Here is a 12,449-nt window from a genome sequence, read left to right on the forward strand (position 1 = left end):
AACACCTTGGCATACTCAGTGGTATTGTTGGTATATAGATTTAAATTTAATCTTTTGTCTGGCTTTTTAAACTGTCATATAATAAACCTCAAATATTCATCAATTAAAATTTGTTGAGATTTTACAATTTTGAAATGTACAAAAATTATAACAACAGACCATTCATTATACACTTAAGGTTCTGTACTGGTGCAGGTAGACAGACAAGTAGTTAGATAAAGATATGTAAAAATTAAATACTTAATCTCAAAAGTTTATTTTTAGGTGGGGTTGGCATAGTCCCTGATGTGCTAGATCCTTTTTACGATGACAAGGACATGAAGCTCTTTCTAAAAGTACTCACAGCGTGATGAGAATATAAGTAAGAAATCGCACATTCCAAATGATGTATGCTATGAGATACAAAGGAGAATATGTGAAGAATAGCCAGCAAAGAGCAAGGGTAGATTAGTGAAAATAGTGAATGCTTCCTGAAGGAGGGTAATATCTAAGCTGCCAATTCAAAAGTTGTAGGGTATTAGAGGAAACGCTACAGAGAGAAAGTAAAATGCCACTAGCAAGTTCTCTTTATTAATTAGATTTTATACATATCATACATTTGGCAGAGAAATTAGGATTAAGAAAATTAGTAATTACTGGCCACACACGCTGGAACATGCCTGTAATCCCAGCTGCTTTGGGAAGCTGAGATAGGAAGATCTAGAGTTCAAAGCCAGCCTCAACAAAAGTGAGGTGCTAAGCAACTCAGTGAGACCCTGTCTCTAAATGAAATACAAAATTGGGCTGGGGATGTGGCTCAGTGGTTGAGTATCCCTGAGCTCAAGCCATAATAATAAAAAAAAATTAGTAATTATTAAAATCAGTGAGAGCACAGTTAATTGCAAATATCAGTATCTTCTATTCTTTGAAGAAAAAAATATAGAAGAGAGGAAAAATAACTAACACATATATAAAATCACAAGGTAAAAAGCATCATGAATCTTACCAAACTTCCATATGAATGAATGGTTGTGTCACAAGGATTCTGGCAGACATTGGGTGTATTCATAGCACACTAATTAAAAAAGAAAAGATAAAGTCAACTGTAAATGGTTTGAAGAGGAATTGGTGAAGTGGAGGGAGCAATGCCTGAGGCAGGGGAGAAGTGCTGGGAACTGAATTGGAGCAGGTCGGGTTCCATGCTTTGGTAATTATGTCAAGATGTATTCTGGTGTTATATCACAATAAAAAAGATGGGAAAAAAAGGTATCATGAATAACCAAATATGTGGCATGGTGCCCCAACAGAAAAGGTAAGACATCTCTTTGCCATCTGGAAGCTTAATATCTAACTGTTGAAACAGAACACACAACTAAATTAAATAAGTTTGGGATTATTTAAATAAATGCCACTCTGCCATGCATGATTAATCTACAAGGGAAATGGAGATATAAAAACTCTTTGGGGAATTTAGAGAGAGGAAATTGCATCTGACTGTGTAGGTGAAACAGAGCTTATTGGAGGAACTGAATCTTAATAGTGTTCTGAGCTAGACCTTGAATAGTCATATGCCTAAGCATGGTTTAAGTTGTGCAAGTATTTAACTATTATTATGACTGATTAGAGAATCAATAAAACTGTCTTAAAATACACTTTATTTTTTATTAGCCAATTGTTAAAATTAATCTCATGTACATTAGTTGATTTTTCTTTGATTCATTGAATCAAACTCAACCTTTTGTGAGTCAATTTATTTTCATTGGCAATGATTTTTCACAATACTTGCATATGTTTGTTTTCATTCTAAAAGTTCTCATGTATGATACAAGAAGTCAGATCTGCTGCTCCTTGTTCTTCAAGAGTGAGGCATGAATAAAAAAGGTAGGTTGTTAACAGAACTCTTTAACTATAAACTTTTTTTTGAAACATGGATTTTTCAAAGAATTGAAATCCATTTGTATGAGGAATAGAAAAATATAATACATTTTTTTTCTATTCACATTTCACAAGTTATCAATTTTAACACTATTTATTTGAAATATCTTCTAATACCACTAATAAGAAAGCATATCTAGATGCATTTTTGATCTATTTATTCTTAAAGTGATATTATGTCCATATATAGACTTAATAGAGAGTACCATGCTAACAATACAAATTTTCTATTGCCTCAGGAAAGTTGACAGATTTTATGGACATATTACCTTGTCAGACATTCCTGTGTGCTCTATTTATTTATTTTTACTACCTTGGTTGATAACCATCCTGTCCCAATTATTTATAACACTGAAGTTGAACAAGTTATTTGATAACATCTTCTTTAGAGACACCTGGTAAATCTGGATAATTACGTCCAATAAAAAGAGTCCTTGGAATTGATAATTTACCATGAGCGATAGTAATAAAGATTAATGTCAGGAATTCATTAAAACTGAAGACAAAATTGCCATTTTACTTAATTGACTTCTGTTCTTGTATTATATAATGAAACTCTGGTTAGTATCTGTCCTAAGTTTTGCAATATTTTGAATGATAATTTCAATATCATTACAATTGATTTTTTTCTCAAAAATGAGTCAAATATATTAAAATTATCCTATATATTATAAGAGCAATACAAACTGGTTAAAATGTGTCTCTTCCTGGGAAAAAACAAGAGTTTACTCCTTTCTACAATGGAACACCTGGCTAATGGAGATATTAAACATTACACATTCGCATTTTCCAATGAATGAACATAATTTCTCATTAAAGCATTTCATTTATTTTAAAATAGAAAGGAAAATGTATTGTGGTTTTTACTTTATGGACCCAGAATTTTGAGTAGAATGCTTTTAGCTGGATTGTTTGGGATTATATAGCTGAAACACGCATATGCTCATGCAATCATGAGCACCCACTCACACACACACACAGAAGAATAAAACAGAGCCTGACTTGCTTATTTTAAGTCTGAAAGCAACAGTAACAAACTTTCCTAAAGGTAAAGAACTTTATTTTATTTTTCATCCTCTCTCCCTTAGCACTTGGTTTAATGATATATGTTTAATAAGGATTCAATAAATATGCTAATTGTTTTTGTATGTGAATTTCCAATGAATAGCAAATCTTTTTAATGTGCTTTTACAGTTTTCACTTAATTTTCTATAAAGGAATAGATAAAGACATATTTCTACAACATAGAAAGATATATATCAAGAATATGCACATTTAAAATACCTATTTTAAAATCATATTCTTATATTACATTTATTCCTAATGGCCACTGATAATAAAGCACATAAAATAGTAATCTAATTTCACAGATGCAAAAATCAAATGAGAAAAGTTCTTTATTTCTTCTAAGTTGTTTCACTTGTTCTGACTTATTATATTCCTCTTGGTAAAAAAAATAATATTCAAAATGGAACTAATAAGTGAGGTCTTTCCTTTGCAAAATAATCCTTCATTGTTAAATATGTTCAGATATAAAACATCTTTCAAGTTGCTGTTATTGCTTTATCCAGATGCAATTTGTCTTGACTCTAGTCTTTTGAACTATATAATTATCTCACTTGTAATTTATGCAATGACAAAATAAGTCCTTCATCTAGATAAATCAGCGGGGTAAAAACAAATTCTCAGGTAAAATGATATATTTGATATCAACATCATGTCCCATTGGTTGATTTAACCATTGTCATAAATAATTTGAAAGGGCTGGGGGTCCATGTAGGTAACCATACATTTAGGAAGTGTTTCTTAACACAATTTGAACAATTTAAATATAGTGAGAATTAGACTTTGAAAAGAAGTTGTAGCTCATTTTACTCTAAACCTAGTTTTTATTTTCTGATAATAATATGGTGGGTTTTTTTGTGTAAAAGTATTTAATTTTTGTAGAGAAAAAATAAAGCTTAGATATAACAGGTGTACACATACAGGATTTAAAATTTGCTAGACAGTGTTCATAGTCCTTACCCTATTAACCTTAACATCTCCACAACTACCTTATTGAAGAGTCACCATTATTATCCCCAAAAGCTGATGAGTAAGCTGAGGCATGGAGAAAATAAGTAACTTGAATGATTTCACACTATTTTTGAGTTAGCATGCAAATTCAGACTATTTCCAGAATCTCTGTTTATGAACACTATGCTGTTATAGGTTCATTAGTCAAATTTTCAAAAAAATGTTTTTAAATACCCATATTTATTCACCCCATATATTATTAACTGATAAACTGAAAGCATGTCTAGACATTTTTGTGTGTATATGCAGGTACATATAGAAGCATATGTATATATGTTTATTATATGTGTTGGTATGATATGTTTTATTCTTGAAAATGTGTATATACACACACATATATACAAGCATAGTTTTAAAAATAAAAAAATGGTTTATTCTTACTACTTAAACAAAGCTTTGAATAACCATGGCTTGTGGAATACACAAACTATTTACTCAGGGGGACTATTTTTTTCCCGTTTTTGATTAAAATTTCATTGAACATTCATAATTGCCTGGTAATTCTAGAGGAAGAGATAGTCTTATAGCCATCTTTAGTTTTAGTTGAAAACCTTATCTTTAGTAATTTAATGTTTTGTCCTGTGTTTTGATTCAAAACATCTAACATTTGAGAATTAAATTTTCTTGCTTTCCCAGGAATGTTTTATTATTATTGAAACACCTGAGGTAGGTTCATTAACTCATATTCTAGTTATACTTTGTATATGGAATGTTCCTTCAAAGGCTTAGATATTGGGGATTGTTCGCTGGTTGAGGGCACTACTGAAGGTGGTGGAGATTTTGGGAGGTAGGATGTATTTGTAGGAAAAGAATAACTGGGGGCTTGGACTTAAAGAGTATATCTTGTCCCTGTGCATTTCCTCTGTTACTCTGTTAGCTGGACATCATGAAATGAGCAGCTTTTCTCCGCTAGGACTTTCACCTTGATGTATCACCACTGACCCAGAAACAGTGGAACCAGATATTTCATCAAAGGAACAGAAAGATGACTAACACAGTTCTCATTTATTAACCAACTATACCCTTGAGATCAACCCATTTTTAACCTTTGTGTATTTAAATATACTGTTCTTCCCAGGGAATTTAGTGAGATGTTAAGAGAATAAACTTTTAGCAACCACTAGAGGTCAGAGCAGCTAATGACCATACTATCTTTTGTTCTTTCTTCTATTGATTGAAAATATTTAGTATCCAAGCCTCTTGGTTATGCAAAATTGTAGCTGTTATGCTCAAGGGAGGAGATAATGTCAAAAAGATAGACATAATGTACAAAGTGTGACTGAAAATGTGGATTCAGAGTTATAAACTGGGTGGATTTGTGCAAGTAGCTTTCTGAGAGTGGAGTAAGGGAATACTAGATGAGAAATCCAAATATATGCTAGTACTGGTGTTTTGGCAATACATGGTAGTATTTTCCTAGTCTAGCTTCCATATCAGTGGGGACTATTCAGATCCTGTGAATTTCCAGCAGGAAAAAAAGAGTTAGCTGTTCCTTATTAGCTTGCGCTAATGTTATTAGTCTAGCTAAAGATAAATGAGTGGATCGTGGGGAACAGTGATTACATTTGACTTGCTTACTTTCTTGGTAAGAGGTTTCCTATAATATCCCCAATAGATACTTCATTCCATTCCTCTTCCCATCACTTCCTTTATTTTCCTACTACCATCCCCTCCAATTCCAATAGATTGAAGAAGTTTAGAGTGTCATCATTTGGGACATAGATATGAGCAAAAGTTGGTGGCCAATATCAATCATCATTTTTATGTATCCAAATAGAGTACAGGTTTTATCTCTGACTCTTCTACCTCAGATTTTATACAATTGCAAATATACTTTCTATTGTCTTGATGAAATTGTCATTTCAAGTTTTACAATTCTCATATGCATTTATTGACCTATAAAATGGACAACTGTATCTCTGAAGGTGATTTCTTCACATCACTGCTCATAAAATTAAAATTGATTAAGGCTTTTCATAATAATTTTCCCTAAAGATATTTTGTCCTAAAGTTAGTAGCAACTCTTCTCACTCTATTTGCCATTTTTATTTATGTTCAATCATGTTTGCCTACCAAACTCAGTTACAATAAGCTCACTGATGGACCATATTCACAGAGTTATAAAGTATTAATCTATTTTAGGCAAGGAGATTAGATAGTATCAACATTTAATATTATAGAACAATATTGAAGAATGTCAGTTGTACAGTCTCTGTACTTGAGGATTACAGATAGGTGTTTCAGGGTCTGGTGTATTCAAGAATAAGAGTCATTATGATTAATACAGAATAAGAGATTTATAGTAGGAATTAGACCCCAAAAAAGTATGTAAGACAGTTAAAGCTCTATGTAAAATCATTGTTTGTGTGTTTGATATGAATCCTGAAGTCAGAAAGCTGACAGTTGGAAAGGAATGATGGACATGAACTGAGGGAGATCAGGATAAAACTGGAAACCCTGAGGTCATATTGGAATCCATCGATTCAAACTGAAAAATATATCTGTCTCTCACTAACTCAAATCTCAGAAATGTGAATGATATGCAGGAGAAGCCAGTGCCTTCACCATGGAATTTCATGAACACCTGGCTTGGGGGTTGCAGAACTTAATAATGTGATCCAGTGGGAACTGGAGGAACTACTGGGCTAACTGCTGCTCCATGGCGATGAAGTAACAAATATGAAAATTGCAGTGGCACCTGGCTCTCTATCAGCCTGTAGAGTTGACTGTGTGGCTTCTTTTAACTTCTGCTTTTTGAAAAGAGACACCCAAGAGCTCTTAAGAAATCTAAAGCTTCTCCCATGTATGTATTTCTTGCAGTGTTGATGAAGGGAACCCCCATCAGTAGATGTAGTCAGTGTGGAATTGGAGTATTTGTGAACAGGTTTTATGTGATGAATATTCTCGTATTTCAACTGTACTCAGTTATCAGCTATGCTGCTGTGTAATGATGAAGGAGATATAGTATTTCAACTCCATTGGTATAGGCTATATTTATACCTATCATACCTGCCCACCATTTACAACACATTTAGTTTTTCCCATTTTCTGGTCACCAAAACCTGAATCTGATTGTCAGTTCAGAAGCAATAAGAAGTGATAAGGTTTTAATTAAGGAGTATTTGAGTTCTCTACCAATCAATTTCTTCTGAGGTGAGAAGCCATTATATATTATTAAAACAAGAAGAGACAAAGATCACAAAGAAAGGAAAACTGTTTTTAGGATAGTTTATTGGTTCAAAGCCAACATCTTAAATAGAATATGTTCAGAAAGAGCCATGACATTTTGAGGATCTTTATTTTCTAGTTAACCTTAATAAAGGACATGTAGAGAACCTACATAGAAATGTAATTTTTACTTTACTCTCCAAGGAATAAGTCTTATATTTGATTTTTCACAAATCTGAATTCTGAGAATAAAAAAGATAAAGGTTCCATTTTGGGTGCTAATAGAAACTTTCAAGTTTTTTACTTGGACTCACACTTGAGCTGAAACTTTGAGGTATTAAACTCACTTGTTTCTTTCCTCGTGTCTCTAGAATATTTAGAGATAACCAACCACACATCATAATTTGCATTTTTAGTGCTGTGTACTGTAGTAGCAATGCCATGGTCAGCCAGTGACTCCTCTTGTATATTTCATTACAGATGGCTACAAACAATTTAAGTAATAGTTTTACAGTGTATGCCACGATCTACCTCTAACACAATTACTGCTGTAAACATAATAGTCAATGTCTTTAAAAAATGTAAAAAGTGTGTTGATTACTATGATTGTTAACCAGTTTCCATCAATTTGAACAAAATAACATTTAATGACACTACTGATATCTCTTCAATAGATCTCTGTGTTATATTGTAATGAAGTGTTTAAATATGTGGAAATGTACAAATGAAACAAGATAAAATGACATGATAAGTGCTCCACATATGGTTAAAACACATTCTATTTATTTGAAGCATAGATAGTGGCATGCATGATTAGATTTATTTTTTGTATGTCACAGGGGTGTGCATTTTTCATATGCCAATTCTGATTGACAGTAACAGATAAAATAGAGCCTGGAAAAAATTATGAAAAATATTGTAAACTTTTATAATATCAAATTAACAAAGAAAGAAAAAGAGTCACAGTGAGAGAGGAAGCTAGCATATGGCTTCTAAATTTAAAATTCTGAAATGGTATTCATCTTCATAAATATTTATTATCCACGAGTCTAGATTTACCTTGTTGTGGAAGACAATCATTGAATATATGTGATTTATATATCTTGAAAAATCAGTTCTTGAATGTACTCATCATGCATAGCTTATAAAATTGGTTGAAAATAAGATCCATGCACCACAAAAAATGCCATATTTACCATGTTTCAGTGAAGAACTGCCATATGTCATTCACTAACTGAATATTTTTTCAATATGTCAGGAAAACAAATCCAAAATCAACAAGCAGCAGATCTTTTTTTTTTTAATTATTCAAAACACATAATGGTTCTACTCATGGGTGGAAGCAGTAATAACCCAAAGAAAACAACTACACACTATAAAAAGGCATTGTAGTTTTTAGTCCAGTAATTTTGCTTTAAAAATCATCATATTATAATTTTGCAGATTAGTTTTTGAAGATTGCATACAGCTTAGAATTTTAACATTTTTATGCTTAAGTATAATCAGGAAAAGACAGATTTACTTGCTACTATAAAAAAGTGTTGCTGGTCAGCATATCTCTGAAATGTCTTAAAAGCAATTTTGTTTACATTTAAGAAAGTAGCAAAAAAAAAAAAAAGTACAAGAAGATTCTCTCCTCTGGCTATGATAGAACAATGTGCAGTGGGTGATTGCTTCTGCCAAGATAAGTAGAATGCCATAAAAATTAATTTAGAAAAAAGGTTTGGTTCAAAGGCATCATAAAGGTGACAATGCAATCAACACTTTGGGAAAGGGAAACTTGCAAAAAGGGAGTCAAGGACAAAAGAGGCAGACAATCTGTGAAAGGTAGAAGGTTAATGATCAAGGATAAAGAAAGTTGAAAACAAAAGTTTGGGGGAGTCTTATGATTCTGAACAGATGTGAGTGGGAGATCAGGAGGTCAAGGAAGAGGAGTCACAGAGAAAATTCTTTTGCTAGTTGCAAAACCTGTAGAAAGCAGGGCAAAAATAGACGTGCATGGAGCCTGGCAAGGACTATAAATGTATACTGTATCAGGCAGCCTTTGACGAGATGCAAGGTGATTTGCTCTATACAAGCCACAGGAAAGAGGATAGGAAACCTTCTCCAAGAATGGCCTTTGAGATTCTTCCTAAAATCAATCTAAATTACCAACCATTCTAAGAAAGAAAGTTTTAAAAAATAGACAATAGAAACAGTCATAGTTACCATTGATATCATGGATATAGACTATTAAATAGACACTCTGAGATTATTATGCTTAAAAAGTTCAGAAGAATATGTGACAACATGCAAATAATTATGCTTATAAAGTTGAGTGAAATAAAAATACTTGATTAATCTGTATACCTGGAGTCAAGTAAATGTGATGTTAAAGTCACAGTGCTACATCCAGCCCAACCTATCCTGCACTTCTTATACCACCTTCAAATTTAAAGGTTTCCACAAACTACCCTTTCTCTGGAAAATGAGCTGGAACGACTCAGAACTGAAGAAAATGCGATGCAGTCTCCAAATTATGATGCCTCAACTTTATGATGGAGCAAAGCCATTTAAATTATACCAACCACTCTTGGTATTTTGAACATTTTTTTATATTTTTCTGCACTAAGGATATGTGGTATATATTCTCTGGTGATGATAAACAGTAGCCAGCAGGTATAGCTCCATGTCACCTACACAATCACAAGGATGAAGAACTGATATTCTATAGTGTGCTGTGTGGTGAAGCTCTGATCTTTCTCAGGTTAATTTAATTAAATGCATTTTTGACTTGTGATACTTTCAAACTCTGGTAAGGTTATTGTGCCTTAGCATGACTGAAAATTGAAGAATATCTGTACTCATATCTCCTAGGACCTATTTGAACCTAACTTTCATAAATGTCCTTTGGCAAATAATTAATCTGAATCTCTCTCCTCTACTATAATAGACTCCTATACTGATGGTCTTGGTCAAAGTCTTTCATTACTTTCAATGTTCGTGCTGCCCAATTTTCCTTTGCCAAAAGCAAAACGTATCACGTTTGTTATAAGAAATGTAAGTTGCACATGGATCACCAAAGCAGCAAAAACCTAAAGAAAATATAGGAAACTAAAAACAGTGATCTGTTAAGTGAATAATGACTGAAGTCATCTTGCCCTTCTTCCAGAAATGAGAGTTTATCTAGTACTTTGAAAGTTGATTGTTATAAATTTACCTCATTTACAGAATAAAAAAGAAAAGCATTTGTTTTAATGAATATCCATTCATGAAAATAAAATTCTCTGTAAGAATGAAAAGGAATACATTAATATGATAAAGGAAAGGGGAGCAGGCGGGTGGATGGGGGGATCACATTTCCTCTAGTCTTCATGGACAAAAACAGAGGTCAGGGTTCAATAGCAAATGCCAGGTAGTTGTAGGGAAACCAGTAGGAATGGGGAAAGTGATCCAGCAGAGCAACTCCACCAAGGGTAGAGTTTTGAGAGGGATACAGCAAAGAGCAATTGAAGCAAAACTCAGTTGGGAACCTGGAATGTTTCAAAACACATTCTTTAAGGGAAAGGAGTATTTAAATAGCATGGTGATTCAGTGAGAAGTTAAAGACTACTTCCTTGGAGTGTTAATTTATTGGCATTTCCAATGCTGCCAAAAAACTGGCCAGCACAACTTTCAGAAAAACAAAAAAAACAAAATGAATAAAACCTCAGCATTAATGATGTGGCTATTGGATACTAGAATTCCTATGGACCACAAAGAGACAGTAAGAACTGTGGGGTGAGGGCACAATATTTGCTGGTTCATTATAAAGTTAGTGGTAAACAGCTCCCTTTTCCTGCCACCACACACTCAAAAAACCTACCACCACTAACGAAAACAACAATAATAACAAAACAAAAGCTTACTAAAATTTTTCTTCAATATCAGGAGAAAGACATCTGCATTATTGACACTTTTATTCAACACTAAGTTAAATGTCTGAATCATTGGAAAAAAACAAAAATATAGTAAAATGAAAATTATTCTGGAATAGATCAAGTAAATACTTGTTGCAGATAACATGATTACTTGATCAGAAAATCTTTAAAAATACATGTATTTTAAAAATTAATATTTGATCTTAATTAAGGTACAGAATATAATTTCATTATTCAAAAATTAGTCCTGTATTGAGACACATTAAACAATTTTGGTGATAAGATTTGAAACAATGTAAAAATATTAATACAAAGATTATATATATGCATATTCACAAATATATATTTACATATATTTTTGTACTGGGAATTGAACCCAGGGGCCCTTTACCACTGAGCCCATATCCCAAGCCCTTTACTAGGTCCTTGCTAAATTGCTGAGACTAGCTTGATTTTCCTGCCTCAGTCTCCAGAGTCACTGGGATTATAGATTTGTACCACCAAGCCGAGCTATCAAGATTATATTTCATAAAAAGGCATGAAAGACATCTATAAAACAACTACAGGGTATACTAAAAGACTTTAAAAGCCAAATAAATGAAATGAATTCAAGATTTTGGGTTTCAAATGCTATAAAATGTTAATTATCTTCAAAGTGATCTTTAGAGTAAGTGCAATCTCAAACAAAACTCAAGCAGCTTTTCTGTAGGTGGTGGTAGAGAGTGGCAAGCTTATTGTGCAGTTTTGTGGAAATGCAATGGGCTAAAAATAGATGGGGAATGTTGGAGATGCACACAGTTGAATGATTTATACTAACAAAAATACTTTGTACAAGTTACATAATTAATATAAAGTACTTTTGTCTAATGAGAAAAGTAATTCTGAGAAAAAATAGAGAAAATCCAGGAATGAACCTACATATATATGAAAATAGTTTTATGACAAATATGCTTCTTAAGTGGATTTAAAAAATAGTCTTTTTACAAATGATGCTGCATTAACTAAATATTTATGGAAGAAATTTCCATTAACATCCCAAAATTTCCATATGATAGAAAAATGTTGTATCTATTTCAATATGGTAGCCATTACCTACATGGGGCTGTATATGATTGTGATGATAAAAATGAATTTTTAACTCAAACGAATTTTATTTTAAGTAAGTTTATGTAATGAAAGCTGCTATATCATGTACCATTGTTTTACTTTAAACCATAAATACGGTTATATTAAGTAGATAGCATACATAAGTGAGGAAGCAGAGCATGGTGCTAATTTTCAGTGCTAAATACAACACAGGAAAATACTGTAATGTACTTGCACAGGCAAAAATCTTTTAAACAGAAGAAAATAATATTAACCATAGAGAAAACAATGATAAATAAGAATTTA

The sequence above is a fragment of the Urocitellus parryii genome, chromosome 10 (assembly GCF_045843805.1).
Source record: "Urocitellus parryii isolate mUroPar1 chromosome 10, mUroPar1.hap1, whole genome shotgun sequence".
Lineage (NCBI taxonomy): Eukaryota > Metazoa > Chordata > Mammalia > Rodentia > Sciuridae > Urocitellus > Urocitellus parryii.